The sequence below is a fragment of the Acanthochromis polyacanthus genome, chromosome 12 (assembly GCF_021347895.1).
Source record: "Acanthochromis polyacanthus isolate Apoly-LR-REF ecotype Palm Island chromosome 12, KAUST_Apoly_ChrSc, whole genome shotgun sequence".
Taxonomy (NCBI): domain Eukaryota; kingdom Metazoa; phylum Chordata; class Actinopteri; family Pomacentridae; genus Acanthochromis; species Acanthochromis polyacanthus.
The window spans coordinates 18,793,108-18,820,427 of NC_067124.1; the positions used below are offsets into that span (position 1 = coordinate 18,793,108).

The window sequence follows — 27,320 nt, forward strand, 5'->3', positions numbered from 1 at the left end:
GTTCTTTCCTTTTTCTTCCAGCAATGTGTTGCTTGAAGGTCCCAAAATACATAATTTTTCAAATAGATAACACCAAAAATGCAAATTAAAAATGATTAAAAGGGTATTACCTGCTGCTTCTTGGCTATGAAACGTATTGAGGTCCTTGTTTTAAACACCTCTGTACCCTGCTCCATATTACATTAATGTCGTTCTTACAACCTCACTCCTTTTTTTACCCTTTTAAAAGAAAATTCATGCTTTTCTGTCCGACATCTCTCATTCACGTGGCCCTGTACTCCAAAGATTATAACAAGTCCTCAGAATCTGTTCATGCAGTTTAGAAATAAATGAGACACCTTATATTTCTTAGTTGTGTCAAATTGTATAGTTTACAAATCAGATATTTTTATGATGCTAAGTCAGTAACAGCAAATAGCATAGCTGAGCCAGAAAGCCTGTACACCATTTATTCACTGTGAAATGAAACTACGTTGGTTTGTTACTCACAGGCATTGAATCCACCTGATAGTGTGTCAGGTCTTTGACTTATCCCTGGACCTCCTTGGACATAATTAAGTCCTTTGATGTAGACCAACACACTCCTCAAGCACATCACATGAATAAATAATGTAAATGTCGCCAAAAGGGCATTTTGAGGAGCCATCTCATTTCACTCTAAATAAAAAATCTAAGCGCTTCTGTGCACTGTGCTGACGGACGTTTTTCTAATTAGCTGATTTAATTTTAGACCAGTTAAGGATCCTTAAGACATGATATAGCATTCAACCCAAAGACATAGTGAAATACATCATTTATTTCTGATTCACCATCTGCTTTAAGAACTCTGTAATTTATCTGTTGCAATTTTTTAATCTATTTTGCATGCAGATTGAAGCAATTGATGCTATTGCCAGCAAACCTTAGACTTCATTTTGTGTTAACTAAGTGTGCTGTTGCTTCCATGTCACACTGCCTCAAAGACGCCACTGTTTGGTTCATTTGAGAGCATTCTGACAACAGCACCCACATCTAAAAAGCTGCTGAGTGTACAAATAAAGTTTTATTATTGACTTGCCATCGTGGAGAACAGTAAGCAGGACCAGCCCTCTGGGAAAAACCTGATAGGGCCGTTTCTACCCTGTTCAGAGTTTGCCTTGTTTGATGGCCAGCTAAACTGCCCCAGGCCTGCCTTGGGGAAAACTGAGATTTTTGAAAACCCAGTTCTCACCACACCCAGCCTTTAAGCAAGACCTGCGATGTGATGCCCACAGGGAGACCCAGGCACTCTGTCTGAGAAGTCTGCAAAACTATAGAGGCCCAACTCAAAGGGTGCTGCCATGTTCTGACCCCTAACAATGACTCCCTTGGATGGCCCAGCCACAAGGAGAGATTAGTTTGGGGATCATATCTGGAGTGCTCAAGACCATTATGGCCACAAATGTCCAGGGACAGAGAAACATCAACACATTCCACTATTTTCTCTCATAGGAGAGGTCCTCGCTTGGGTGTCTCCACAATCCGTGTATGGTTCGTTCATTCGTTTTTCCATTTCGAAATAAAATTAGAAAAAACAATCGGTTTGTTTTTTCGTTTAAAAGTGAAATTCGAGAAACTAAAAGCAGAGAAAGGGAAAAAAAACGCTTCGTTTTTACAAATTTTAAGGTTTAAACAAACAAAAAAAGCCCTTTCCCATTTGGAAGCTATCGGCAGAACCGGAAGTCAAAGTGAGAACTCATGGCGCCTTGACTTCACTTCTCTGTCTCAAACTCTGCACCACTTACTGTGAAAACAAGACGTGTTTGTTTTATTTATAGCAAGTAGACGCATCACTCTGAGAACTCATGATCTCAGTGTGAACAAAATTGCTTTAATGGTCCAAGCAAGTATTTTTACGTCTTAAAATGTTAAGAACTCTGGTGACTGCTGTTCTAGTTTAACTGACAATCAGGTTAACTGGTGATAGTTTCCGTCTCCAGGTGTTTCGTTGCAGGTTTGTCCCGACCAGATCGAGTAAAGGACACTAGACAAAGAAAACTTCCCCGAAAACCGTCGGCATAATTTCTTAATAAAGTCTATATCCATGTAAACATCACCTACAGACGGTTAAAAGAAATGTCTCTAATTTTATTTCTGGATTCCATCGTTTCCTCTCACCATTCATAAAAATACATGTTTTTTATTTCGCCAGCACATTTCCTTTTACTGTCTGTAGGTGATATTTACATGGTTTATTCAGCAGTGATGCTGACATTTTTCAGCGAGCTCTTCTTTATCTAGTATCTTAATTTCACACACAGCCAGGTCTGGTCTGGTCAAATCTGCTACAAAACATCTGGAGACGGAAACTATCACCAGTTACCCTGATCACCAGTTAAATTGGAACACCGGCACCAATAGATAACATCCCGTCATAAACTTTTGTCCATACGTCGGACCTGTCTATAAAACACACAAAAGTGAAACATAACATTCTACAGTTAATAAAGTATGGCACTGAAAATATCATATCTGGTTAATAGAACAAATTACAGCTCTCTCCAAATCAGCATTAGACACGACTGCGTCTTCTTAAATTGTTCTCCATGTAGAACCTCCTGACACTCATTATGCACTCTATAATATAATATAATATAATATAATATAGAGCAATGTGGAGCTCCATAATTTCTGTGCCATACCTGGGTTTTGTCACTCTCAAAGAGAGTGAAATTGGAAAAGCGCTCCAGTACAGCCATTCTAGATGTGTTCACTAGCCAGACCAGCTTTAAACTGTTCTTAATCAGCGACTTCCGGTGTTGCAACAAATTAAAACAACAGCCGTATTTTGTATTTCGGGTTTAAAAGCAAGAGCAAAAATCCAGCACTGTGGTTTTTCCATTAGTTAAATAATACATTTTTACATTTAGGTTTTAAAAACTGAAAAACAAAAAAAACAACACAGTTTATTGTTTTTTTTTAGATTTTATTTTGAAACGGAAAAACGAATGAGCGAACCATACTCGGATTCTCCACCACCTTCTTGTTTTTCACCTTCTTGTGCTCCTTCCTTCCCTCAAAACAAATCTTTGCAGGAAGCCAGCATGTCTTCCATTCAGTTTCCATATCCACCTGCATCCTTAAAGGAATGATACGTCACACGCTAAAATTTTGGGAGCTTTGCTAAATTGCTTTGCTGTGAAGAGATGACACAACTACTATTGTCATCGTGTTTTTACAGTAGTCAGTTAACGTGCGTACCAACACCTCTTAAACCTACAAAAACAAGTAAAACCAAAAAAATTGTTGTTTTATGGGTGTGTGTGGGACTACAGGGTGTCCGTAAAGTCTCTTTACAATTTTAAGAATTTATTACAAATGCAGTTGATAAGATATCTTACCCAGATTTGTTTTATTGTAATCAGTGGTTGTCAAAGTTTTTTCTACCTCATTTAATACACCTCTATATGGACACCGTTAGTTACATAAAGCATATCAAGAGGGTGCTCGATTTCTTGTCATGTTTGCTGTAGCATAGCCTCATCAATGGTGGCAATGGCATCAGAGATCTTTTGCTTCAAGTCAGTAATGTCCCGTATCTTTGTGCGATACACGATATCTTTAACATAACCCCACAGAAAGAAGTCCAAGGGAATGATATCTGGTGAATGTGGTGGCCAAGGAATTGGCCCGTCCTTTCCAATCCATTTAACAGAACCTCTTTCACTAGCAGGATACCTGAAATACACAATTTCAGTGTGATTGCAAACTTTAATAAATAAATTCTTAAAATTGTAAACAAACTTAATGGACACCCTTCTTGAGAAAGTCCAGTGACCTTTTTCAATAGCTAGCGTTAGAAGTACCAGTAGGTGGATTTTGTTGTCGCCTCTATGCTAGTTGTTTCGTACAGTTTCTACTCTGTAAGCTGACGTAACTTGCTGCTGCCTTCAGCTACAAATTTTAAAGACAGAGATGAGAGCAGCGTCAGTCTTCATCTGACTTTCCGCAGGAAAGTGAATAAGTGTCATAGTGAAAATGTCAAACACCCTCACTTTCCAGGGTTAAATTCATGGAGGTAAAACAAATAACAGCTGAAAGATTTTGAGTCTGAAACAGCAGGATTTCAGTCTGACAGCCGTAGCAAACCTCAGTGTTCTACCATCTTCACCGACCCTCAGAGCTTCCAGCCAATATAGTCTCTTGGTGCTTCACTGATCTGCATCCAGGTTAAGGATCCCACAGACAGGGTAAAGAGCCCATCGCTATGGTGACAGAGAGAGGACAACAGTAGTCTGGAGATCCATTTAGCTGAGAAACCAAACCAAGACGTGGGAAACAATGATGGAGCCAATATTCCAAATAGTGTTATATTGATTTTTTTTAATGATTTGATGACTTTCAACATGTGTTTTCACTTTTCTGTTACCCGCTGTAGAAAAAACTTGAAGTGAAACATATAAAGCTGTTTGTATTTTTTAACAATATACCACAGTGTGAACATTTCCTGAAGTGAATGTTCAGTTTATTGCCTAAACCACTTCACAGACATCATAGGTGCTTCTGTGTTCCATGGAGCAAATTGTATTGGGGTGCAAAATCTAATGTAATGCTGGGCCGTGTGGCAGGGGACCGGCCATCATCCTCCTGTAGACTTTATCCCACTGTCCACAGGTGTTCTGTGCTCCTCCTTGATTGGATGGAGACTCAAGTCATCTTGTGGTAGCTCAGGCCTAAATCAGCCTCCTACCGAAACGTGTCATCTAAAGCCGATGGACACTATAGCCTTCTGTTATTGTATGTATACCCTGCAGCATATCGTATATCCCTCTGATGGGGGAAACTGTACGGCTTTTATTGTGGAAAGGAAATTAGATTAGGTTATCTTCTTGAAGGCCTTCTTCTTTTGGTTCCCTCTGCGCATCAGTCAGTATCGATTCCAAACAAGATTTTAAAAATCGAACATTTACAGCGCCCTCCATAATTATTGTCACCCCTGGTTAAGATGTGTTCTTTAGCTTCTAATAAATGCATTTTTTTCCTAAATAATATAGTACCACAATGAAAAGAAAGAGGGAAAAGCCAAGCTTTAATTCAAGTGCATTTACACACGTGGACAAAATTGTTGGTACCCCTCAGTTAAAGAAGGAAAAACCCACAATTCTCACTGAAATCACTTGAAACTCACAAAAGTAACAATTAATAAAAATTTATTGAAAATTAAATAATCAAAATCAGCCATCACTTTTGAATTGTTGATTAACATAATTATTTAAAAAAACAAACTAATGAAATAGGGCTGGACAAAAATGATGGTATCCATAACTTAATATTTTGTTGCACAACCTTTTGAGGCAATCACTGCAATTAAACGATTTCTGTATTTGTCAATGAGCGTTCTGCAGCTGTCAACAGGTATTTTGGCCCACTCCTCATGAGCAAACAGCTCCAGTTGTCTCAGGTTTGATGGGTGTCTTCTCCAAATGGCATGTTTCAGCTCCTTCCACATATGTTCAATGGGATTCAGATCTGGGCTCATAGAAGGCCACTTTAGAATAGTCCAACACTTTTCTCTCAGCCATTCTTGGGTGTTTTTGGCTGTGTGTTTTGGATCGTCCTGTTGGAAGACCCATGACCTGCGACTGAGACCAAGCTTTCTGACACTAGGCAGCACATTTCTCTCCAGAATGCCTTGATAGTCTTCAGATTTCATCGTACCTTGCACACTTTCAAGACACCCTGTGCCAGATGCAGCAAAGCAGCCCCAAAACATTACTGAGCCTCCTCCATGTTTCACCGTAGGAACAGTGTTCTTTTCTTCGTATGCGTGGTTTTTGAGTCTATGAACATAGAGTTGATGTGCCTTACCAAAAAGCTCCAGTTTGGTCTCATCTGTCCAAAGGACATTCTCCCAGAAGCTTTGTGGCTTGTCAACATGCATTTTTGCAAATTCCAGTCTGGCTTTTTTATGAGTTTTTTTCAGCAGTGGTGTCCTCCTTGGTCGTCTCCCATGAAGTCCACTTTGGCTCAAACAACGACGAATGGTGCGATCTGACACTGATGTACCTTGGCCTTGGAGTTCACCTTTAATTTCTTTGGAGGTTGCTCTGGGCTCTTTGGATACAATTCCAGCGATCCGTCTCTTCAATTTGTCATCAATTTTCCTCTTGCGGCCACGTCGAGGGAGGTTGGCTACTGTCCCGTGGGTCTTGAACTTCTGAATAATATGAGCCACTGTTGTCACAGGAACTTCAAGCTGTTTAGAGATGGTCTTATAGCCTTTACCTTTAAGATGTTTGTCTATAATTTTTTTTCGGATGTCCTGGGACAATTCTCTCCTTCGCTTTCTGTTGTCCATGTTCAGTGTGGTACGCACCTTTTCACCGAACAGCAGGGTGACTACTTGTCTCCCTTTAAATAGGCAGACTGACTGATTATGAGTTTGGAAACACCTGTGATGTCAATTAAATGACACACCTGAGTTTATCATGTCACTCTGGTCAAATAGTTTTCAATCTTTTATAGAGGTACCATCATTTTTGTCCAGGCCTGTTTCATTAGTTTGTTTTTTTAAATAATTATGTTAATCAACAATTCAAAAGTAATGGCTGTTTTTGATTATTTAATTTTCAATGAATTTTTATTTATTGTTACTTTTGTGAGTTTCAAGTGATTTCAGTGAGAATTGTGGGTTTTTCCTTCTTTAACTGAGGGGTACCAACAATTTTGTCCACGTGTGTATTCAGTGGGGAAAAAAGTCGCACATTAAGAAATAATTCTTTTACATCAAATGACGTGCCACAATTATTAGCATGACTTATGTTAATACTTTGTACAACCCCCTTTTTGCCAACAAAACAGCACTTCATCTTCTCCTATAATGCATTATTCTACAAATTTCAGTGTGAGAGAGTTTATTTTAAGGCTTTCAACACATCTTAACCAGGGGTGCTAATAGTTATGGAGGGCGCTGTAAGAACACTTTTTCGAAAAGCAAATTATGCCTGTTGCTTAATTTATATTTATAAAGCCTGAAAATGGTATTTTAATCACGTCATATTGTTTGGATTACTTTTTAATTGAATGATAGGAATTAAAAAACAGAATCTAGTGAAGTTTTCCTACGTCAGACCACTGCTTCCTCATATTAAACAGTGAACGTTTAATATGAGGAAGCAGTCCAGGAAGTGCTTCCTGTGGCTTGCTGGGGTCAGGAGGTCATACTGTATATTCAAAATAGCAGAGCTGCTGTATGTCAAGAAGTTACACAAAGAAGGGTAAAAGTCACATACAGTAACATAGCCTCATTCTAACATTCAGCTGGGGTCACTTCATAGTTTGTTTATCCGTAGTTTATCCAGATTGCTAAGCAAGAAATGACGCCCCCAGAACAAACTGAACCCTTTAAAATTAAAAGCATCTTTGAGAGAACATAACATTAGCTTTGTGCAGTGGCAGTTAAATGCGTTTTGACCGCTAATGTCCCTTGAAATGGTGTGATTCCTGCCTGTACTTTCCACACAACCTCCATCTCCTCGCTCCCACTTCTTCCCTCTCTCTCATGCACGCGCCGCTTTCTCTCCTCAGCAGCAGCAGCACCACAGCCACGGGGTCGCCATGGAAACCGATGAGAGACACGCGTCGAGGGTGAGAGATTGAGAGAGAACGAGGGGACAAGAAGGGACACGGAGGGGAGAGGGAGGCAAAAAAAGGAGGGGAGGGGGGGGCATGAAAGGTTAGGGTGTTACCATATGCCCCACCACCACCACCCACCAGACACCCCCACCCCTCCTCACCTCTAACCCCACACCGACGCTCCAGTTTAAACCTGAACCCCCAACCCCCGATCCAGCCCCTCTTCCACGTACCTCTGCCTCCCCCGTGTTCTCTCCCCCATCTCTCTGCTCTCTCCATCCCTCTCTTGTCCAGACAGGCTGCTCGCATGGCGGGGATGGAGACGTTCACCGATGGAAGCACTGGTAAATTTTTACACCCATAAAGCAACCACAAACATATAAAGGAGCATTCTAGTGTTGAGATGCGGGGACTTCTTCTCCCCCTCCCTCTTCTTTCCATGTGTCTTTTAACCTTTCCTCTCTTCAGCTGTGCTATACACTCCCCCCTTTCACCCTCTGAAATCACACTCTTTCTGTTTTCTGTGTTCAATTCAAAAAGGCGAAAGATTTTTTAGTCCACTTGCAGGAAGGAGCCCGACTTTCCTCATGGCAGTGTCCTGTGGAGAGAGAGCAGATAGGGGTAGGGAAATATTGGTCCTAATGATTTTTTTTTTTTTGAGCGGGGCTGGGCTTTTTTCTCTTCTTTATTGATTAGAAAGAAATTAATTCACGGGGGCAACCCTCGTGTTGTGACTCTCTCTCGCCTCTTTCACTCTGCCTCTCCTCTCCTCCCGTGCTCCTTTGCTGGACGAATGGCGTTGTGTCTTCTTGTCTGCTCTGCATGTTGTATTACCGCGGGAATATTTGATTCGGAATATGCTCTGTGTTATGCATGCAGCTGTACGGAAGCCTTGTGATGCCTCCATCATGTGGGGACATCACTGTGTGACTGAGGGATGGTGTGATTATTGGTGCTCAATGCGACGCTATTATTAAATTTTACGCACATCTGGCGGCTGAGAGGGGAAATGATTTTGAGATAGACACAGACTGTAGTCCCGCTGGTTGTTCATCTTTGCTGCTGTTGATTCTTAATTGTAAAAGGCCATGGCTGGGCTGAACGCATGCATGTGTGAACTGTGCGTAAATAGGCAGCCTGTGTCTTCATTTGTGCGCACTGTAGTCCGTAACGGAGCGGTTTACAGCCAGATTTACCCGCGCTGTGGGGTTTTTAATCAATTTAGTCGATATTTTCTTGTCGGTATCCCGATGTCCTCAGATAGCACAATAACACCTCAGGGTGGTGAGGGCTGATACGCCGCCGAAGGGAAATCGATGGACAGACTGAGTTAATTATGAGAAAATCAATTAAAAGGAGGGGATCTGTGGGCTTTATAAAGCCGAGCAGGAAGCCGGCACTGTCAGAGGAGAGGAGAGGATAGCAGGGAGCAGCCAGCCTCCTCTGTCCGCTGCTGAGGCTCAGTCTCTGGCCGCTAAACGCTCCTCTGGTCCGCTCCCAATGATCATTTAATCATCTGCTGCTTCATCATGTGTCTCTGAATAGATTCACATCCCAACAACGTGTCGCTTAAACACCTTCAAAGCCTTCAAATGCCTGCGATCCCTCGTTGGTGATGACTTCTTTTGCGCACAATCCTGATTGTCTAAATTATCATGTGCTGTGATTTGGTTCAGGTGTGTTTTCCACACACTCCTCTGTCATTTTTGCCTTTTGTCTTTATTTAAATTGCAGCATGCACTCTTACAAGATATGAAATATTACAGCTTTACGCACCACCTTCTGTTTCTTAAGATAGGAGCATCCCATCCATGCATACATGATTGTATCATGTTAAAGTACTTCACAGATGCTGTAGATTATATCGTCAGTTTTAGAGCAGGACACCTAAGCTCGTCTAAGTCTTTAGGTAATTTAGCTATATTGGAAGCATGTTTTGGTTTATGGTAATTTAGGAACGCCCTTGTATTAAAAAAAACACTAGTTTTTAGCTTGAATAACTTGAAATAATAAAATTAAAATGCATGTTTGAAGACATAATAGGCTGGCACACATCAGACTGTTTTGGTCAGCAGACAGTTCACCTTCAGACTGCAGCTCTAAAGCAAGAAAAAAACGCCTTTTTAAAATGTGTGTGTGTCATGTAGGCCATTTCGATCATTTCTTTTCTCAGGATTACATTTTTTCAAGCTTCATATTTAGAAGTCGCTATACTCAGGTTGCATATTCATTAGTGCTGCTCTGATTTCAGATGAAACCATGAGCTTACCAGATCATCATAATAAGGAATAATCGTACACACAGGCCTGTATTTTTCTTTGTTTTATGCATGCAAGCGTTTTCTTAACACCATGAAAAACGTTTGATTTGATGTTTTCTCGTGTCCCTCACTAATATGAATAATTAGGATGAGGTTTGTCAGTAGTTGTCACGTGGAGCTGCAGCCTCCTGTTTGTCATAACTTTCATTCAGAACTCTCTACCTTCATCTGCTGCAATGTGTGTGTGTGTGTGTGTGTGTGTGTGTGTGTGTGTGTGTGTGTGTGTGTGTGTGTGTGTGTGTGTGTGTGTGTGTGTGTGTGTGTGTGTGTGTGTGTGTGTGTTATTTGGTTAATCCAAATCTGATCTATCAGTTTATATTTCCAGATCTTTCAATTTTTTTTTATTAAAAAATGCCCAAAATGGTTTTTTTTTAAATTAAATGAAAGCCCAGAGATAAAACTTCTGCATTATATTTCACAAGTGCTGCTATTGTGATGAGAACTTTGAACACTTTGCCTAAGTTAAATATACGTGTGTGTGTGTGTGTGTGGTTTCATTATGTTTTCATTATCAGCATTTTATATTTGTCGGGGTTTTTTTGTACATGTGTGCTACGGCTTCCATTTCCCGAGAATATGTAAACTCTAATGCAGATTATTGATGAATGTGAATATTTTAAAACCACGATTCCGAGTCCATTACATAATCGCTGTCAGTGGCCTGTGTTCGCTGTTTTAACTATTTACCTGGCGTTCATTTGTGAAGGAATATGCATATTAGGCCTATTTAAATATAAAAGAAACGCGTGGCTTATTATCTGTGTTTGTAGTAGGTTTCTTCAATCGGTATGAGAGTAAAATCTGAAGCCTGCAATTTAGAGATATTCAAAATTTCGATTTAAATTTCGAAGTGAGCATATTTAAAATCATTTGCAACACAATTTAGTAATATTCCGCGGCTGCGATTCTCCATTGAAACACAAGGCCTCATATTTATTGTGAATTTTAATAAACTTGTAATAATTTCTAATTATTATAGCTGTAAAACTGTTTCAGCAGTAATTATCTACGAGAAAGAAATCTGACAATAGATCATCTTTATATTATAAGATAGGCTCATGATATTTAGAAGGGGAAAAAAGCTGCAGTAACAAACAAAAAAGTAAAGATATTCCGATTCATTTCTTTTGCTGTTTGGACGAAAATGTGAAAAGTAAATATGTGAAGCGAAGGTTTCGTCGTATTTAAGTGCACCATAAGTACGGAGCAGAATTACTTTTATAGCAGCCTATTTGCAGTTTTCTGAAGTTTTAAAATAATCGCGAAGGCAGATCAAATACACGGAGTATTTAAAGGCTATTAATCCATCATAGACATCTGCACACTTTAGAAAATCCCAAATCAAGCCTACTTTATTAATTCTTTATTTAATAAAAAATCTTATGAAGAGCGGTTTCTGTAGAAGAGGGGGTATGACTATTCATATTTTATTGGTTATCCCAAACGGATTGGAGGTGAATGTTCCAATCAAACGTGGTCAGATGAGCTGGTTGTGTTTCTGCAGAGCTAGCAGCCTGACTCCACCGTCCTGCCTCTTATCAACTTCAAACACACCACATGAGCGATGCGTTCAATTTTATGCTTTATGTTAACAGCCTGGCAAGGAGCTCATTCCACAAACGGTTTATTGACACTTTTTTTTGCCGTTATAGAGCGAGATCGCTCCTTCTGGCTTTGATATAGGTCTTTCTATACGTTTCTTTTTTTGACACTAGAAATTTCAGTCGGTATCAGGCACCATAGGCCATTCTAAATGAATCCATTCTCTGCGGACGACTCTCCTCCAAACGGAGCGGCTCCCGGTGCACAATGCGTTAATGACCCGCAGGTCAGAGGTCGTCTGGCCAGTTCCTCAATTAAAGCAGGAAAGATTGCAGTTGCACGGTGCCTCGTTTTTTGTGACAGGGTTCAGCAGTGACCGCTCTACAGAAGGCACTAATGTAGGCTTTTTTCTGAGCAGCTAAACTTGAACTGTAAATTGCTAAATGCCCACCAAAGTGCACTGCATGAAGTTTTATTCATTTTTGGCAGAATTAAATGTTTTATTTATGGATTTATTTTACATTATTTTAAGGAGGATGTGATTTTTTTTCTTTTTAAAATGAAACATTTCTTCATAGTGTAGTTTATGGTTGGTGTGTCCACAACGAACGCATTCAAATTTTATTTTCCTGCAATTCACTGGAGACATTTTTAAAGCTCCTTGCATCAGAGAAAATAATATCCTGCAAATCCTTAATTTTGTATTGTTGATTTTGAGTGAAAGTGTGCAAAGGTGCAGGATATAGTCTGTCCTTAACCCTAACCTGTGGAAGAGGATGCTTCCCGCCTCATATAGTCTAGCATCAGTTGTGGTTACTAAATATAATCAATGGGCAATTCACAATCATCAGCGCATTAGCTGATAAATGGTGACTGGATTGATCAACCGAAAAGATCATGTTATTGACGACGGCGTTGTCCTTCTTAACCTCAGTCCAGCAGATGCACAGACCGAGGCTTCACCAGCACAGACAGGACTTCAATAAGTGACAAAACACAAGTGATAAATTGATCAAAAATTACCACAATGAAACAGGCCTCTTGTGAGGCCACACATGTCCATTATGCGAGCGTGTCCCCGCGTTTGTGGTTGGAATACATCAAGAACTGCGGGTCAGAGTTCAGCTTCATCCCAGACTGATGACCCTGCAGACTGACTGACCTTTGGCGGTCTAGCAGCTGGGGGAGGAGGCAGCAGATAGTGGACCAGCTACCCACAGATGATAGGTAGAGGAAGAAAGAAGGGGAAAGAGGAGGGGAAATTTAGAACAGAAGGGTGGAAAGTAAGAGCAAAAGGGAATCTAAAGAGGAAATCGGCAGGAGGGAGAAACAGAGGCGATTGGTTACCAGAGTGGACCTTGAATATGTCGCTGTGGTTTTCCTCGATCTGTTCTGTTGTGGTCTCCTCTGGTTCTTGTGCTTGGCTCTGGTTTGGAGTAGTGAGTTAACACCTGACCCCAGCTTCTGACCCCACCCCCTTACTCCAACTACCCCCTCCAGATTAGCAAATATGTGCTATCTAGCTAAGACACACACACACACATATATAAGCAGCTCAGAATTGCAATCACTAATGTACACATGTAGCTGTTTAATGTTTAGAGAGTATTAAAAAAAACAAGAACAGTGCAACGCATGTGCACTGTTCACCCAGCCTTTTCACATCCCATCATCTGTCCACATCTAATTCCCTGTAGTGGAGCCTCAGTGCTCACTGCTTGTCACCGTAACGGTCAGTCTGTAATGGCTATCTCCCCCCACACAATGACTAGGGAGAGACTTTCTCCCCCCCACACACTGACCCTCGTTCATTTTACCTGCAGGACGTCGCCCAGTGTTGCCCCTGTTGCCTCAGTCTTGGACCTGGGGTTTTGCGCACACCCAAGCACCCTACCACACCCGTAGCTTTTGATGGTACCAGCTTACACCTCAGCCCTTTTCATATCCTACCCTATACCTAAAGCGTGCTTATGCAAAATGTTGAGGCTGCTTGCTGAAGAACGTGTTGACTCTTGATGTTGTTTGAGTTGAAGGAAGTTAGAGGCTTTCAGCAGAACAGAATGAAAATAAAAATCATTGTAGCTTCAACCTGCTGCTCGAACCACTGGTTTATAGTTGCAGAGCTACAAGCCATGGTTTTCTGATAAAATAGTCGTGATGACTGTTGGTTGTGTGTCGTGTTAAGCTGAAAAATTTTAATCAACCAGCATTTTCTAGCGGCACTTGAAGAAATTTGCACCTAATAAATGACATAAATGCAGCCCATCAACAACATCAGAGTCTAAAATTGTTAGTCCACATCAAGTAATTTAAAGAAGCAGTACCACAGCAACATCTGTCGTATTTCTAAATGTGCTAGAATTTGCTCATTCTGAATTTGAATTTCTCTGCATTTCAGCATTCCACATCACAGCCTATGTATATTTTTTATTTGCATTATTGAGTTATTTTATTCCTAATCCAATTTATTCTAAAATGTCAGAACTGGTTACAAATGTTTAAGTTAATTGAAACAAATGTGATGTTACTTATTTCAAAAAATGTAACCAGCAAGTGTTTAATCATTTTCCTGGTTAGATTATTGAAATTATTTGATGCTATATTTTAAGTATTTTGAGGGCATTTTATCCCTTTGTAACAGAATATGACAGAAGAGAAGTGGGGAGAAAGAAGTGAGCTGACATTCAGCAAAATTGGGGTTTGTGGGGTGGGGTGGATTGGTCAGCAGAATTTGTAATGCCCACCCTCTGCCTGTGAGTGTCAGCAGAGAGCAGCCGGCGTGTCTGGCTCAATTAGGTTTCCTACCTATCTTCCCACTGTGTCAGACAGAGGAGGAAGGCAGCAGAGAGGGGGAGAGCAGCGGGAAGTTGCCCAGAGGAGAGGGAGGACAACAGAGGAAGCAGGAAAAATACATCTTTTTATCCCTGCTCTCTCCGTCAAAAGCCCTGTACAGTTTCCTCTTTTCTGTGCCTCTTGTTTCCCCCCGGTTTTCTGCCCCTCCATCCCGCCCGCCTCTTACTTTGTCCTGCTCTCACCCAAACCCCCTAATCCTCCATCTTTACCCCACACTCATTCCTTAATCCTAAATCTCTTCTTCCCTCTCGACCAGCCCTTTCTCAATTGTTCTCCCTGCACCTCTCTCTTACTCTCCTCCTCCCTCCTCTTTCTGTCTATCGCATCTGAACATGCCACCTCTCAGCATAACCCTTTCACACACTCCAGATGACCGCAGCACACCTTATTTTGTCTCCTTCGTGTGCTCAGCATTTCTGATTTTTCCCCTGTTGTTGTCTTTGCTGTCACCCGCACATCCTCTTTGTGCCACTACCCCTCTACCTGCCCTTCCTTGCTGTCCAACCCACTGCCTGATTTAAGTATTTCCATTGCGAAAAATGTCAGATTAAATTGGAGCTTCTCCCTAAATCATTTAACTTTGTAAGAACAACCACCATGCAGCTGCTGGAAAACACTTGCCAGGAATTTTTTTTTTCTGTCCCAAGCTAGCTCACACCAATTTTAGTCACTGCAGCCATTTTGTCGGATGTGATCAATCTGTGATCTGGCTTCAGTCATTTTCAGCTCATCAGCTTCTCTGTTGTACGAGGGTGCAGCTATGTATAGCTCACGACTGCCAGCCTTTTTAAGAGACGGATGAGAAGAGTGAAGCTTTGGTTGTGGATGTTGGAGCACAATCGCTGACAGTTTTGTTCAGGATCAAACATAGGACAAAATAATCTTCATTGATGTTGCATTCATAATGAAAAACTACTTTGACTTTCGTTGTTCAAGTTTTCTGTCGTAAGTGTGGGCTGTAATTTCACCCCCAAGTTTAACCACACACAGTTTCACAAACAGTGCTTCTGTGCAACCTCAGCACAGCTCATATTATTCCGATAACAAGAGAACTTCTGTCATGTTCTACAAAATGGGATATGTTTTCTTTATCTGTCAATGGCTTCGGCCCTGAAAGGCTTCATTTTGGCTGAGCAATGAAAGGCTCAGAAACATCAATATGGCTGAGCAGGATAAGAAGAAAGAACCATATTCCTGGCCTGTATCACATTCCCTCCATACCCCTCTATTTGTATGGTGCAGATATTGGGTCTCAAGCGAAAAATCAGGATTGCGTTCTCACAGAATGGCGGCATTCGTCCGTTGAAGTGGAATAGGAATGTTATACGGAACCAATGCATCCAGACTCGCCTGGACATCTCAACAATATCACTTCACACTTGCCTCCCTCCCTGTCCCTCCTTCTGTGTGTCTCTCTCTCAATAAGTTTCTCTCTCTCCATCTCCATCATAGCCACAACAGTGCGGAGGGCGAGGTTTGGATTAGGCCTAAACATACAATCATGTCGGCCGAGCCATGACTGCCGGCCGCTCGTGCTGGGTCCACCATGGAAATAAAGTCTGTGAAGAGAGGAAAGGGAAGAAAAAAAACAAAAAGAGGAATCCACTTCATGCGCCTCTCACTTCCATTCTCTTTGTGCATTTAACGTGTGAAAAAGGATTGCTGAAAGGATGTCAAGAAGCAAGAAAAAATAGATGGGAAAAGGCAGACAGTTATCCTTGCTTTCCCTCGCCTGTCACACTACAATGTGCATGGTTGATAACTAATTCAAAAAACATGCATGGGCTGGATTTAGCTTTTCAAGTAACTTGTTCGTCTGAATGCGATTTAAAGGGTGTTTTTATGCAGCTGCCTGTGGCTGATCAATGCTGTTCCTCTTGTCATGCTGGAAGAGTATCACATTGGTATACAGTAATTCAACACTGGGGACAGGAGCAATTTTGCATTGTGTATGGATAACATTTGGTTTGCAGAGTATGATGTATATGGATGGGGTTTGGGACTGTGTTGTAGTCCGTAGCTGTCAGTGCAGAGAAGAGTTTCAGCACTGCAGACAGTGATTTCACCGATGTACAGTCGCTGCTTTTGCCTCCTGCTTTTTTCCCCCTCACTCATCCTATTTTCAGCCTTTCATTTTTTACACAAGGGGAAAATGAGGAAGAACAAAACCAACATATGAAAACTAAAACATGACAGAGAGGGGAGGGGATGGGGAGGAAGGGGAGGAGGAACAGAGGAAGGAGAGGCAATCTCGGAAAACAAGAGGGCTTTCAAAAGTAAGGGATGAAAGCTAGTCAGGCTGTTATTTTTGAAAAATGATCCTTGTGTAGTGCTCCTCTTAAGAGCCAGGTACATATTATTTTATCTTCCTGAGGAGACTCAGCGAGGTGTTTTGGAACAAAAAAAAAAAAACTCACCAATGGTTTCTTTTAAGTTGTGCAATTTATTGTCAGTAATGTAATTTTTGACAGGTGTATTTTAAATCATTTCCAGCTTCTCTGTGAAAGGCTTCTCTAATCAGCTGTGTGGGTTTTATTGTAAAGTAACTAATCAAATCCTGAATTTTCAGCTGCGTTTCTTATCACAGCCCTTTGACAACCGGTTATTCATAAATGTTCTTTTATATGTCAAATTCATACATCACTCTGGACTGGCAGAGTGCCATCATATTTCAGGCAAACACACACTCTCCCTCTCTAACACATACCCCCTCTCTCCTTAATGGAGGCTCGTGCCGGCTGGCCAGTGGCTGAAACCTAAATTAGAGTGAAGTTGGCGTCCACACAGAGTCATTTTGAGTCCCTCCTTTGACCCTTAACACCAGGGATCCCACAGAAAAGATGGAGCACATGATTTGATGTGATGTCAGGCAGGAGAAGAAAAAGGCAGAAAATAATCTAAATGTATTGTTGCTGAGGCTGAATCGGAGGACAATGTCGAAGTTGTTGCTCCGTGAAACACACAGGCCACGGTTACGTGAAGCTTTTTAATTCGGAATTATTAATTCGGAATTAACTCATTCGGAATTAAAGTTTTGTTCTTTGCATTTACATGGAAATATTAATTCTGAATTAAGGTTTACATGGACTGCACGTTTATTCCCCTTCCTTAGTTCCGCTTTAACGATTGACGTTGGAAAGGATTCTGATTCGACGGGTTGAGTGGACATGACGTATCCCTTTTTACCGGAAGAAAACAAACTCCATTTGCTGTAGCATTTCTTTTCCCCAACAACATGGAGGAACAACTAAACAGCACTCTTTTCGCTTTGCTTTTTATTGTTGTTTTGAAACAGCAACTCGACAATGGCGGACTGCTTCTGTTGCGCCAGTAAGGTCGCAGAACGTGTACGTCGCTACGTCATCGCTATGTGAGGAGCCAAGCAGAATGACCGGAATTAACTAAAGCGGAATTAAATGTATACATGAATAGAAGGTGCACAGGAATTAGTTTATTTTGGAATTAACATCGGAATAAACCAGGTACCGTATTTTCCGCACTATAAGGCGCACTTAAAAGCCTTTAATTTTCTCAAAAATTGACGGTGTGCCTTTTAACCCGGTGTGTCTTATGTGTGCACTGAGTTCCAAAATCTGACTGTCGGACCATTTCCCGCCGACATAGGGACGTAATACGTACACTACACACGCTGGCAGCGATAAACCTATTGGAGAACATTATATAAAGCTACGTACAGTACTGACTATTGTCCGAGCTTTTGCGAAAGCCGACGTCATTGCTGAACAGCCACCCGGCAACGAAACTGACTCCGACAATGACAAGTGTGAACCCGGCATGTTTGAAGTCGAAATTGCCTAGCTGTTCAATTCAGATCCAGAAGATGAGGACTTTTATGGATTTATGACAACAGATTGATAAAAAAAATAATGTGTGTATTTTTAAATACGGAGTGGAATAAAGTTCAACCAAACTCACTGTTTTGCTTCCGTTTCCTTGTTTTAGCATGCGCCCAATAATACGTCGTGCCTTATATATGGCTTAAGTACAGAAATAAACCCCATAATCAAGACTGTGCCTTACAATCCGATGCGCCTTATGGTGCAGAAAATACGGTAATTTATTCGGAATTAAGTTTATTCAGAATTAACTTTTTAATTCGGAATTGAGTGTTTACAAGGAGATTTTAAAGCGGAAATAACTTTAATTCTGAATTAAAGAGGCATTAAAGGTCTCATGTAAACGTGGCAATTGTAACCACTGCTCAGTTTTTTAATCACTTCTCAGGGCAAGACAGTTTTATGAATGTTGATATTATACATTTTGTCAAATTAACAGCAAAATGCTTTCTGCTGTTTCAGAATGTGTGCATTCACACCTAGAGGAATTTCCCTCCTCATTAGGACAACACAGACGTTGGTATTGGAATGTACATTGGCTTCTATGTGTGTGTGTGTGTGTACACGGCTGCGTGCCTGTGTGTGTTCAAACCTCAACATTTCTCCCGTATCAATAGGTTAATAGCTGAGATGTCAGTTTCAGTGACTGGCTGATTAGTTTTGTGTTCACTAATCCACACTGGGGCGGGGAACTATTGGCTTTTCCATTGATTTTAGCGTTGTGAGTAGGCAGAAGATAGAGAGAGGGAAGATCTATTGATTGACCCCAAATTAGTCCCCCTACCACCACCCACCACGCCGTTGTGCCGTTTCTGCGCTCAGCTGCGGCTTCCTCATTGGGTGCCAGCACTCACAAACATTTGGTAGGATTGGGCGCTTCAGTGGGAAGGAAAATGTCTCCTTTTTTTTGATGTCGTTGATTTGAAAGTGTCGCTTGTTTGTGATTCGGCTGTCACTTGATTGCCTGACTGGTAAGGATGAGTGCTACACTGTACTAGGGCTGACCATAGGGCGCAACTGGTTTGGAAGTCTTTGATGAATCAAATAGCACCACTTCCAGAGGGAGGGTATTACTTTTTGTGTTTCTGATCACAAACCATGACCTTATTTATAACCCTCAGCTCGGTTACAAGTTGCTTTTTCTTTCTCAAATAAACAGCAGAATATTCATATGAAAAGTACAGACAAAAAAAAAAATCTTCAAGTGCCCTTTTGTCCAAAGCCTTCCACTTTTCCTTTTCACCCTCGTGCTTCATGACTGTCAACCAACTGCATCATATTCTTCCTTTTTACAGTTTTTTTCTGTTCCTTGCTCCTACCTTTCTCTGCCTGTCCCTCCAATCCCTCTTTCCTTGCATCTTAGCTTTGAGCTTTCTTTCCTGAGCCTTTCCTTCCCATATATCACTGCATCTCATCCCTCTGTATCTGCCTCTGATATTCCTCTTCAGGCCTCTTTCCCTCAGTCGCTCTCTCTCCTCTCCCCCTGTGTCTATGTAAGCAAGAGGAGGTTGTTAAACATTTTTCTTCCCTCTTAATTGTTTTGACTGGGCCGATTGGCATCCCGATTAGGCCCATTGATTTCCTGGCGCTAAGTGCATTGATTTTTAAATTTCTTATTGATCCCCGCTCTAAATCTCCTGCACACTCACTCACACAGTCTCACCGTTCGCAGGGACAGAGATGGAGAAAAGGATTGAGAAAAGAAGAGGGAAAAGCGAGGAGACGGGTGTTAGGTAAATACACTGACTAGTGACAGTGTAGTGAATTTACAGTGAGAGAAGAGGTGAGGAGGGAAAAAAGAGTTACGAGCGATGAATGGTGTTAGAGTGGAAAACGCCTTGCAGCACAGTGTGGGTATATACCTGCATGTGTTGAAACAAAAACGCCAAAAGCAGGGATAGATTCACATTTTTAAAAAAGTAAAGTGTTAAACCAAATTTAAGGAATATAATGAGGATTTTAAACCTATTGTGTTTATCTTTTGCATGTCTAACAGTATCTCTGGCATGTAAAATGTAAAGATAATGAACAATTTTGTACTTATAGCAAGCATTAGGAAGGACTGGCAGTAAGATAGCAGCCTGAGAGCAACCTAGACGGAACATGTTCATCTGCGAGGAATGAGTCACTTTATGGGTTAACAGAGGTTTATGAGGGATAGACAGATATTGGAAATGTCAGAGGCGGAATGGAGTGTTTTGTCTTTGCCTTGCTTTTTCACATGTTCTGCAGAGCCTCTACTGGAGACGTGTGTGTGTTATTTCTGGCTTATGACTGTGTTAGGTTTTAGAGACCCGCCGGACTAACATGCCCACTGGTGTTTCTCTGAAGGTGGTGTACCTAATTGGCTGCATCCAAGTCTGTGAGCGTGTGTGTGTGTGTGTGTGTGTGTGTGTGTGTGTCTGTGTCTGTGTCTGTGTCTGTGTCTGTGTCTGTGTCTGTGTGTGTGTGTGTGTGTGTGTGTGTGTGTGTGTGTCTGTGTGTCTGTGTCTGTGTCTGTGTGTGTCTGTGTCTGTGTGTGTGTGTGTGTGTGTGTGTGTGTGTGTGTCTGTCTCTGTGTCTGTGTCTGTGTGTGTGTGCCCATGTTTTTGCTACATTGTGGGGACCAAATGTCCCCACAACTGTAGGAAAACCGAAAACTATGTCACTTGTGGGGACCTCATTTCGGTCCCCACAAGTTTAAACAGTGTTTTCTTGGCCATGTTGTTGTTACTGAAAAAAGTAAAAGTGCAAAAACGTTTCTTTAGGGTTAGGCATTGTTTTGGTTAGGGTAAGGGTTAGGGGTTAGATATGAATGGGAGTCAATGGTATGTCACGTGTGTGTGTGTGTGTGGGTGTGTGTGTGTGGGTGCTCAAATATATGTGACCCAAACTGCAAATTCTTTCAGTTCTTGCAAAAAAGCATAATGTATTTTGTTGCGTGTTTGTGTGTGTTTTTGTGTCTCTATGTGTGCCTGTTTGACCTTTTCTTGGCTTAAGTGTTGAGACTCAAATTCAGACATTCAGTTGATAGCATTTTCTTTTTATAGCGTCTGTACTTGACCAAATTGTGCTAACCTTTTCTAAAGTCATTTGCTGCTCCTCCGTCTCGGCGTACAGTTGAGTGCTTTGCACAACACGCAATATATGGACCATATGTAGCATTACTATGTTGCAATTACAATTTAGTCCGTGTAGATCCACTTAAGATAAGTGCTTTCAAAAGGCAAGCAGGGAAAAGCAACTATTGTCAGCAAAACTGAGAGAAAAAAATTTCAATATCTCTACTTTCTCCAGAGATGATGTAATGCTTCTCTGCAGTGGCATTTAATGTATGTTTTAAAAACTGCACTTTAATAGCTGCATTATTATGATGATAGTGAAGCAGGCTTATGATTATGATAGCACTGAAAGAGTAAATTATTTGGCTAAAGCTGTCAGTGTTTACATTTTCTTGCCTGCAGTTTGCTTCAGCAGATAATTTAAGATAGCATATTTCATGGCTGAGCAGGGCGGGCGTTGGTTAGACAATGAGAGATGAAGTGTTTAAAATGCATACCCTGGGCCGAGCTGCTGTTTGCTTTGTAGTGATGGGGCCTGTGTTTGCCCTGTTGATAGGGCTAGAGATGGCCCGACAGTGCACGCTAACCCGCACATGCAAGCCGGTTAAAAACACACGGATAAATTAAGAATATGTGTGTTTACTCATTTGAGATTACACAAGTACAAACACACACATGGACGCAGAGTCAGACAACAGGGCTCAAACTGCCTGATGGTCACTCTTACCGCCTGCTTTTTTTAGATGAGAAATAGGAACCTGCGGACTCAGCACACACAATCACGGACACACACGCACACACACTCACACGCACGCCACATCAAACACAGGCATGTCCTTCTCAGCTCATGCACATAAACACATATATGATCAAGGAAAACCCACGCGTAACAGTGATGCACTCACATCCGCACATTGTCCTTGGGCACATAGCACCTCTCACACACTCACAAAGACAGACACACACTTCGTCAAATAAACACTCAAAACATAACCTTGACCTGTCGTACCCTCAGTCTGGAGTCTCATACATACTTCATCCGTTCACGGAGAGACGTCACCCACACTGAGGTGCACTTTTGAGCACATATTGATCACATTGGCATTGAGAAACGCAAATGCATATCAGTATAATTCCATTTTTATTTTTGAAAAAGGCCTTACCTTGATAAAGATTTGAAATGGAAAAATAATGATCGATGTTTTTGAACAGAATGAGTTATTTGAATTAATTGTCTGATCTACAAAATGCAAAAAAAATGGCGAAAGATGTCTTCACATTGCTTTGTCTAATGAAACTTAAAAAAGTAAGAAATATTCAGCTTACAATAATAAAACAGAAAAAAAATATTCACATTTAAGAGACTGGACTAGAGAATTTTCTTTTTTTTTTCTTAGGAAAGAAGAAAAATGACAAATCAGTCGTTTAAATTATTGCCAATTCATGTTCTGTCGGCTGTCTAATTGATGAATTAATCAATCATTGCAGCTCCACTTGTGAACTTCAGATTTAATTCTCATAGTTGGAGACTTTGGCTCCCTGTATTCATGAAAATCTGTTTATATAATTATTGGAGACGCTACTCGGTGATGAATTTCTCTGTCAAAGAGAAATTTGAAATAAATCCGTCACCATAGACTTCCAGCGTGTGTCGCACTCTGATAATTTCTACAATATCCTCTGCAGCCCTCAGGGGCAGATTTTTTTTTTCCCTGTTATTTCTCTCTCCATCCTCTCCTGTTTGTTTCTATCCCTGTAAAATGCTGGTTGCTTTACTGAAATACTGCAGTGCTTTATCTGCCCTCTTTTTCCTCCCTTTAGTCCCCGCTCACTCTTTTTCCTCCCCTCTTTGCTCCCCCCCCCCCCCCCACACCCACCACCTTTGGTTGTTGTTGAAGATGGTGTGTGTGTGTGTTTGTTGGGGTGGGGTGGGGTGGGTGAGGGCATGGGTGAGGCGTTGGAGAGGAGGTGGGGGGCGGGGGGGGGGGGTAGCAGAAGCAGCCGAGACCCAATGACGTGGGTGCGACATGTAACCGTGGCGCAGGAGAGGAAATCAATACATGAAAGGATGAGGAGCACTGGGGTGGATTACCGTCTGGGGCCCTGGCTACTGGAGGGATGGAGGGAGTTGGAGGGGGTGTAGATGAGGCCTGGGGGGGTTGTATGTGTGTGTATGTGTGTGTATGTGTGTGTGTGTTGAGAAGGAGGGAGGAGGAGGAGGGCTAGAAGCCAGATTGTCCAGTCCCCTCTCTCCTGCATCCCCTCCCCTGACCAAGCGATGTTTGAATCTTGACCCCTCCCATCAACCCTCCCTTGGCTTCTAAACACCGCTCAGTGCCGGTAGGCTGCCATAGGTGAACCCTCCGCTCTCCACGCAAGCTCATACACACTTGCAGGTGCAGTGGACTCTATAATGTTGAGCGAATACATAGGCAGTTACAGCCACTGTGTGCCAACACTGCTGATAACCCTGCACTATCTGTATGGGGAATAATCGGCTGATATTACCAGTGTAAATTAAAGAGCCCCAGAGAGACTGTGTGTGTGTGTGTGTGTGTGTGTGTGTGTGTGTGTGTGTGTGTGTGTGTGTGTGTGTGTGTGTGTTCTGGTGTGTATGTATGCGTGTATGTGACTTTGCCGGCATGTAAGTCTTCAGCACCGTGCATCCGCAGCGCTGCCACAAACCCAGATAATAAATATCTATAATAAATATCATTATTATTGGGCCAATCTCCCCCAATAACAGAGCCACAGTGAAAGATGGCACGAGGGACTGAGCTGGATATTGGCAATATATCAGCATTGATTATTGAGAGTGCTGACAGAGAGAGGGAGGCAAAGTTAATAAAAACTAATAAAAAAAAGGAATACAGAAAGAACAAGGGCTTTAGCTGGATAAGCTGCTTGTTCGCAAAAGGAAACAGAAAAGTGGTGGGGATGCAGGGAGTGAAAGGATGGAGATGCTGGTATACAGTCAGAGTTCGTGTGCGTCTTGGTTGTATTTTATGTCTAAATGTGTGTCCATGTATTTTCAGTTAAGTTTTATCATTCTTGGTGTGCATGTGGGACTTTTTGGTGTGACTGTGAATTGGTATTGACATCTACATACACGCTCACACCGCTCACTTTTTCCTCTTTTGTGTGTGTGTGTCTTCTTGGATTGATTGAATCTCGGTTGGATCTGAACTCTGCAGTTGGGATCCAAAGCCTGCACAACCTTGTGCCTTCCCACACACCGGCACTAACCAAGATGCACAAACAATACCGAGCCACCCACTCACCAACACACACACACACACACACACACACACACACACTGACAAAGACACCGACAAACAAACTTCATAAAAGCCCATGCATCATATCCATATTATCTTGACAAATCTATACATCATGTCAGAGCAAAGTTTTATGTGAATATTGCATTTTGCTATCTGGTATTGGTGTGTGTGTGCAGAGAGGATATGAGAAGAGTGCGATGGTGCTTCATGCTGCTTGGTTGAGACGGGACAGGGCGACAGTGAGAGAGCTTTGTCCATTCTAATAGGGCCTTGTTAGGCTGCTGACAGAGCTAGTAATGCCACTGTTGGCTTCTATTGATTCCCGACCAACGCCATTATTGATGAGTGAGAATTTAATTCAACCAGCTCGTTTGTCAACATGACATCACCATTTAACTACAACCATGGCATGAGCGCGACCCGCGGACGAGCTGGTCACACACACACACACACACACACACACACACACAGAACCACGGAGGGAAAAAAAGATAACATTATTTTTGCTGTAGAAATTGATATTGCTTTTCCTTCTTCTGCATCATTTACAATAAAAATCTGGTTCACTATTCAAATACTGTGTTTCCAACCAGTCAGATCAATCATTTAAAATGAATAACAGCCTGCTACCAAGAGTGCAATAAACTACATGACTACTGGAGGGCCCACATTATGACTAATGTGTAGCCTAAGGATACTTCTGGCTCTTTTTGATTGGATATTTTCTTTATGCCACAACCTGACCTACAGCACTTGACATGGAAAACATGCTGTGCTGAGAAACTGAACAAATTGTTTCCCATGAATATTTCTTTCTAACTAGTGTGGAAAACTATACAACCAATTAACATCTGCCAATGATGGCATATTTAACAAGTTGAAAAACAAAACTAGTATCTAAATGTAATTGTACAGAATTGCCAGAATAACTAGGGAGGCTAAAATAACTTTTTAACATTTTAACTGGCTCAATTCAAAACAGCTACTTTCATGTTTTGTGTTTTTATAGGGAATATAGTCTAGCCGGATCTGATGGTAATAAATAACAGCTGAAAACATAGTGTGTTACATCATTTTATTTACTTTTTTCATTTCATACAGTAATTGAGTGGAGGTATTGGAATAGAGTACGAGACAATATATAGGATTTCCATATATTAAACAGAGGGACAACAGAAAAGCGCATTTGCTTTCATGAGAAAATCCATAAGTAGCATAGTTCCTACTCCAGCAGTAGTTTATGCATTTTGCAGAAAATAAATACTGTAGTTGTGACAGGATGGCAAGTTCAAAATAGTATTTTTTTGGTCAATGTAATAGTAAGTTTTAAAAATGCAACATAGACATATAATGTAGAAAGTGCTGAAAATGCTGTGTTGTGTCTTCTCTGTAATTTACAGGAGAAAATGTATGACAACTCCTGTGTCCAAATAAAACACAGGTCATAGAAGTGCACTGAAATACAGGCCTATTTATAAAATGTGTTTCTTAATGAATAATATACACTACAGGTATTGTACAGTAGGCATCCCTAATCCCTGAACATTGCTGTTAGTATCCAGAATTCAATACTACATCCATTACAGTATTACTCCCTGGGAAAAAAGTGAAGCAAAACAAGAGAGAGAGGGGGGGGGAGACAATTTTGCAAGAACATTTTTCAATACAGCATGGTGAAGATGCAGCCTAGAAAACAATGGGACCAGCTATATATCTCTGTATGGATTGGGAGGCTTGATAGGGAGGGTGGTCGACAATCAGGACCACGGGCCCTAAATGAGAGCGGTCCAGCGGGGGTTATTGGTTGGTGCGGCCCCCCATTGGGGACCTCCACCACACGGACCCACCTCCCTCCCTCCCCGGGCTTGTGGGTCTCTCGGACTCTCTGGGGACCGAAAACTGTATAGACCGACTCGCTGTAAGGGCCCTATAGGCACCAAGCAAGAAAGACACTGAGGGGGAAGCTTGCTGATCTCAGGTGGTCTGTCCCAGATGGACAGAACCACAGACGGACAGATGGACGATACATGAGATAGACCTGATGGATGTCACAGCCTTTGTATTCCGTATGTGTGTAAATTATACTTGTCATACAGTGCGTAAATTTAATGGAACACCAGAGTTTGTTTGTGTCTAAAAAGTTTTTGTTTTCATCACAATGAGATTTAAGGATCATCTGCTGCTTTGTAAATTCTTCAAACCCATGCAGGTGTTATGAAGGTGTGTTTTAATGTAGGTGAATACCTATTTAACAGTTATTGTGTCTTTGTGGCCATGTCAGTTGGAGGAAAAGAAGAGTTTGGTAAGAAGAGTGTGTGGAGGACAAACGGGCGGATGCTGTACGTGTTAGCATTCCCCTTCTTCTCCTCACCTCCTCATCATCCTCACCCCTCCAACACCATCTTATTTTCCCCTCCTTCAATCTCACACACCCTCCCTCCATCCCTCTCTTCCACAGACGCGCACAACCACACTACATTCTACAAGAAATAATTGCTTTTGTCTGGAAGGAGTGCAGGGAGGAGGGAAAGGGGCGCGCATGGCTCCTTTTGTGGAGAGAAGGGGGTCTTTGAAGGACAACTAGTCACTTCTGCCTTCCCTCCTTCTTTCTCCTCTCTCCTCTTCTCGTCTCATCCGTCTTCTCCTCCCTCTTTCTCCTCACCCCACCGCCTCACTCCTCTCCATACGTTTTCCTCCTCTCCTCTCCTCTCCTTCCTCCCTTCCTTACTCTCCATCCGTCTTCCCCTCTGCCTTCCTTCTCTCGTCTCTTGCCTCCTCTGGCTCTCCTACCCTCCTCTCCCTGGTTGGACCTGCGGATGTCATCTGTCATACG

At 41.8% G+C, this 27,320-nt stretch overlaps 1 protein-coding gene across 1 annotated transcript in view; it reads right to left on the reverse strand.

The window, feature by feature from the left end:
• The window catches only part of rabac1 (Rab acceptor 1 (prenylated)), a 152,572-nt gene that overhangs the window by 18,302 nt on the left and 106,950 nt on the right, over nucleotides 1–27,320 (reverse strand). The gene's annotated exons all lie outside the window — the stretch shown is intronic.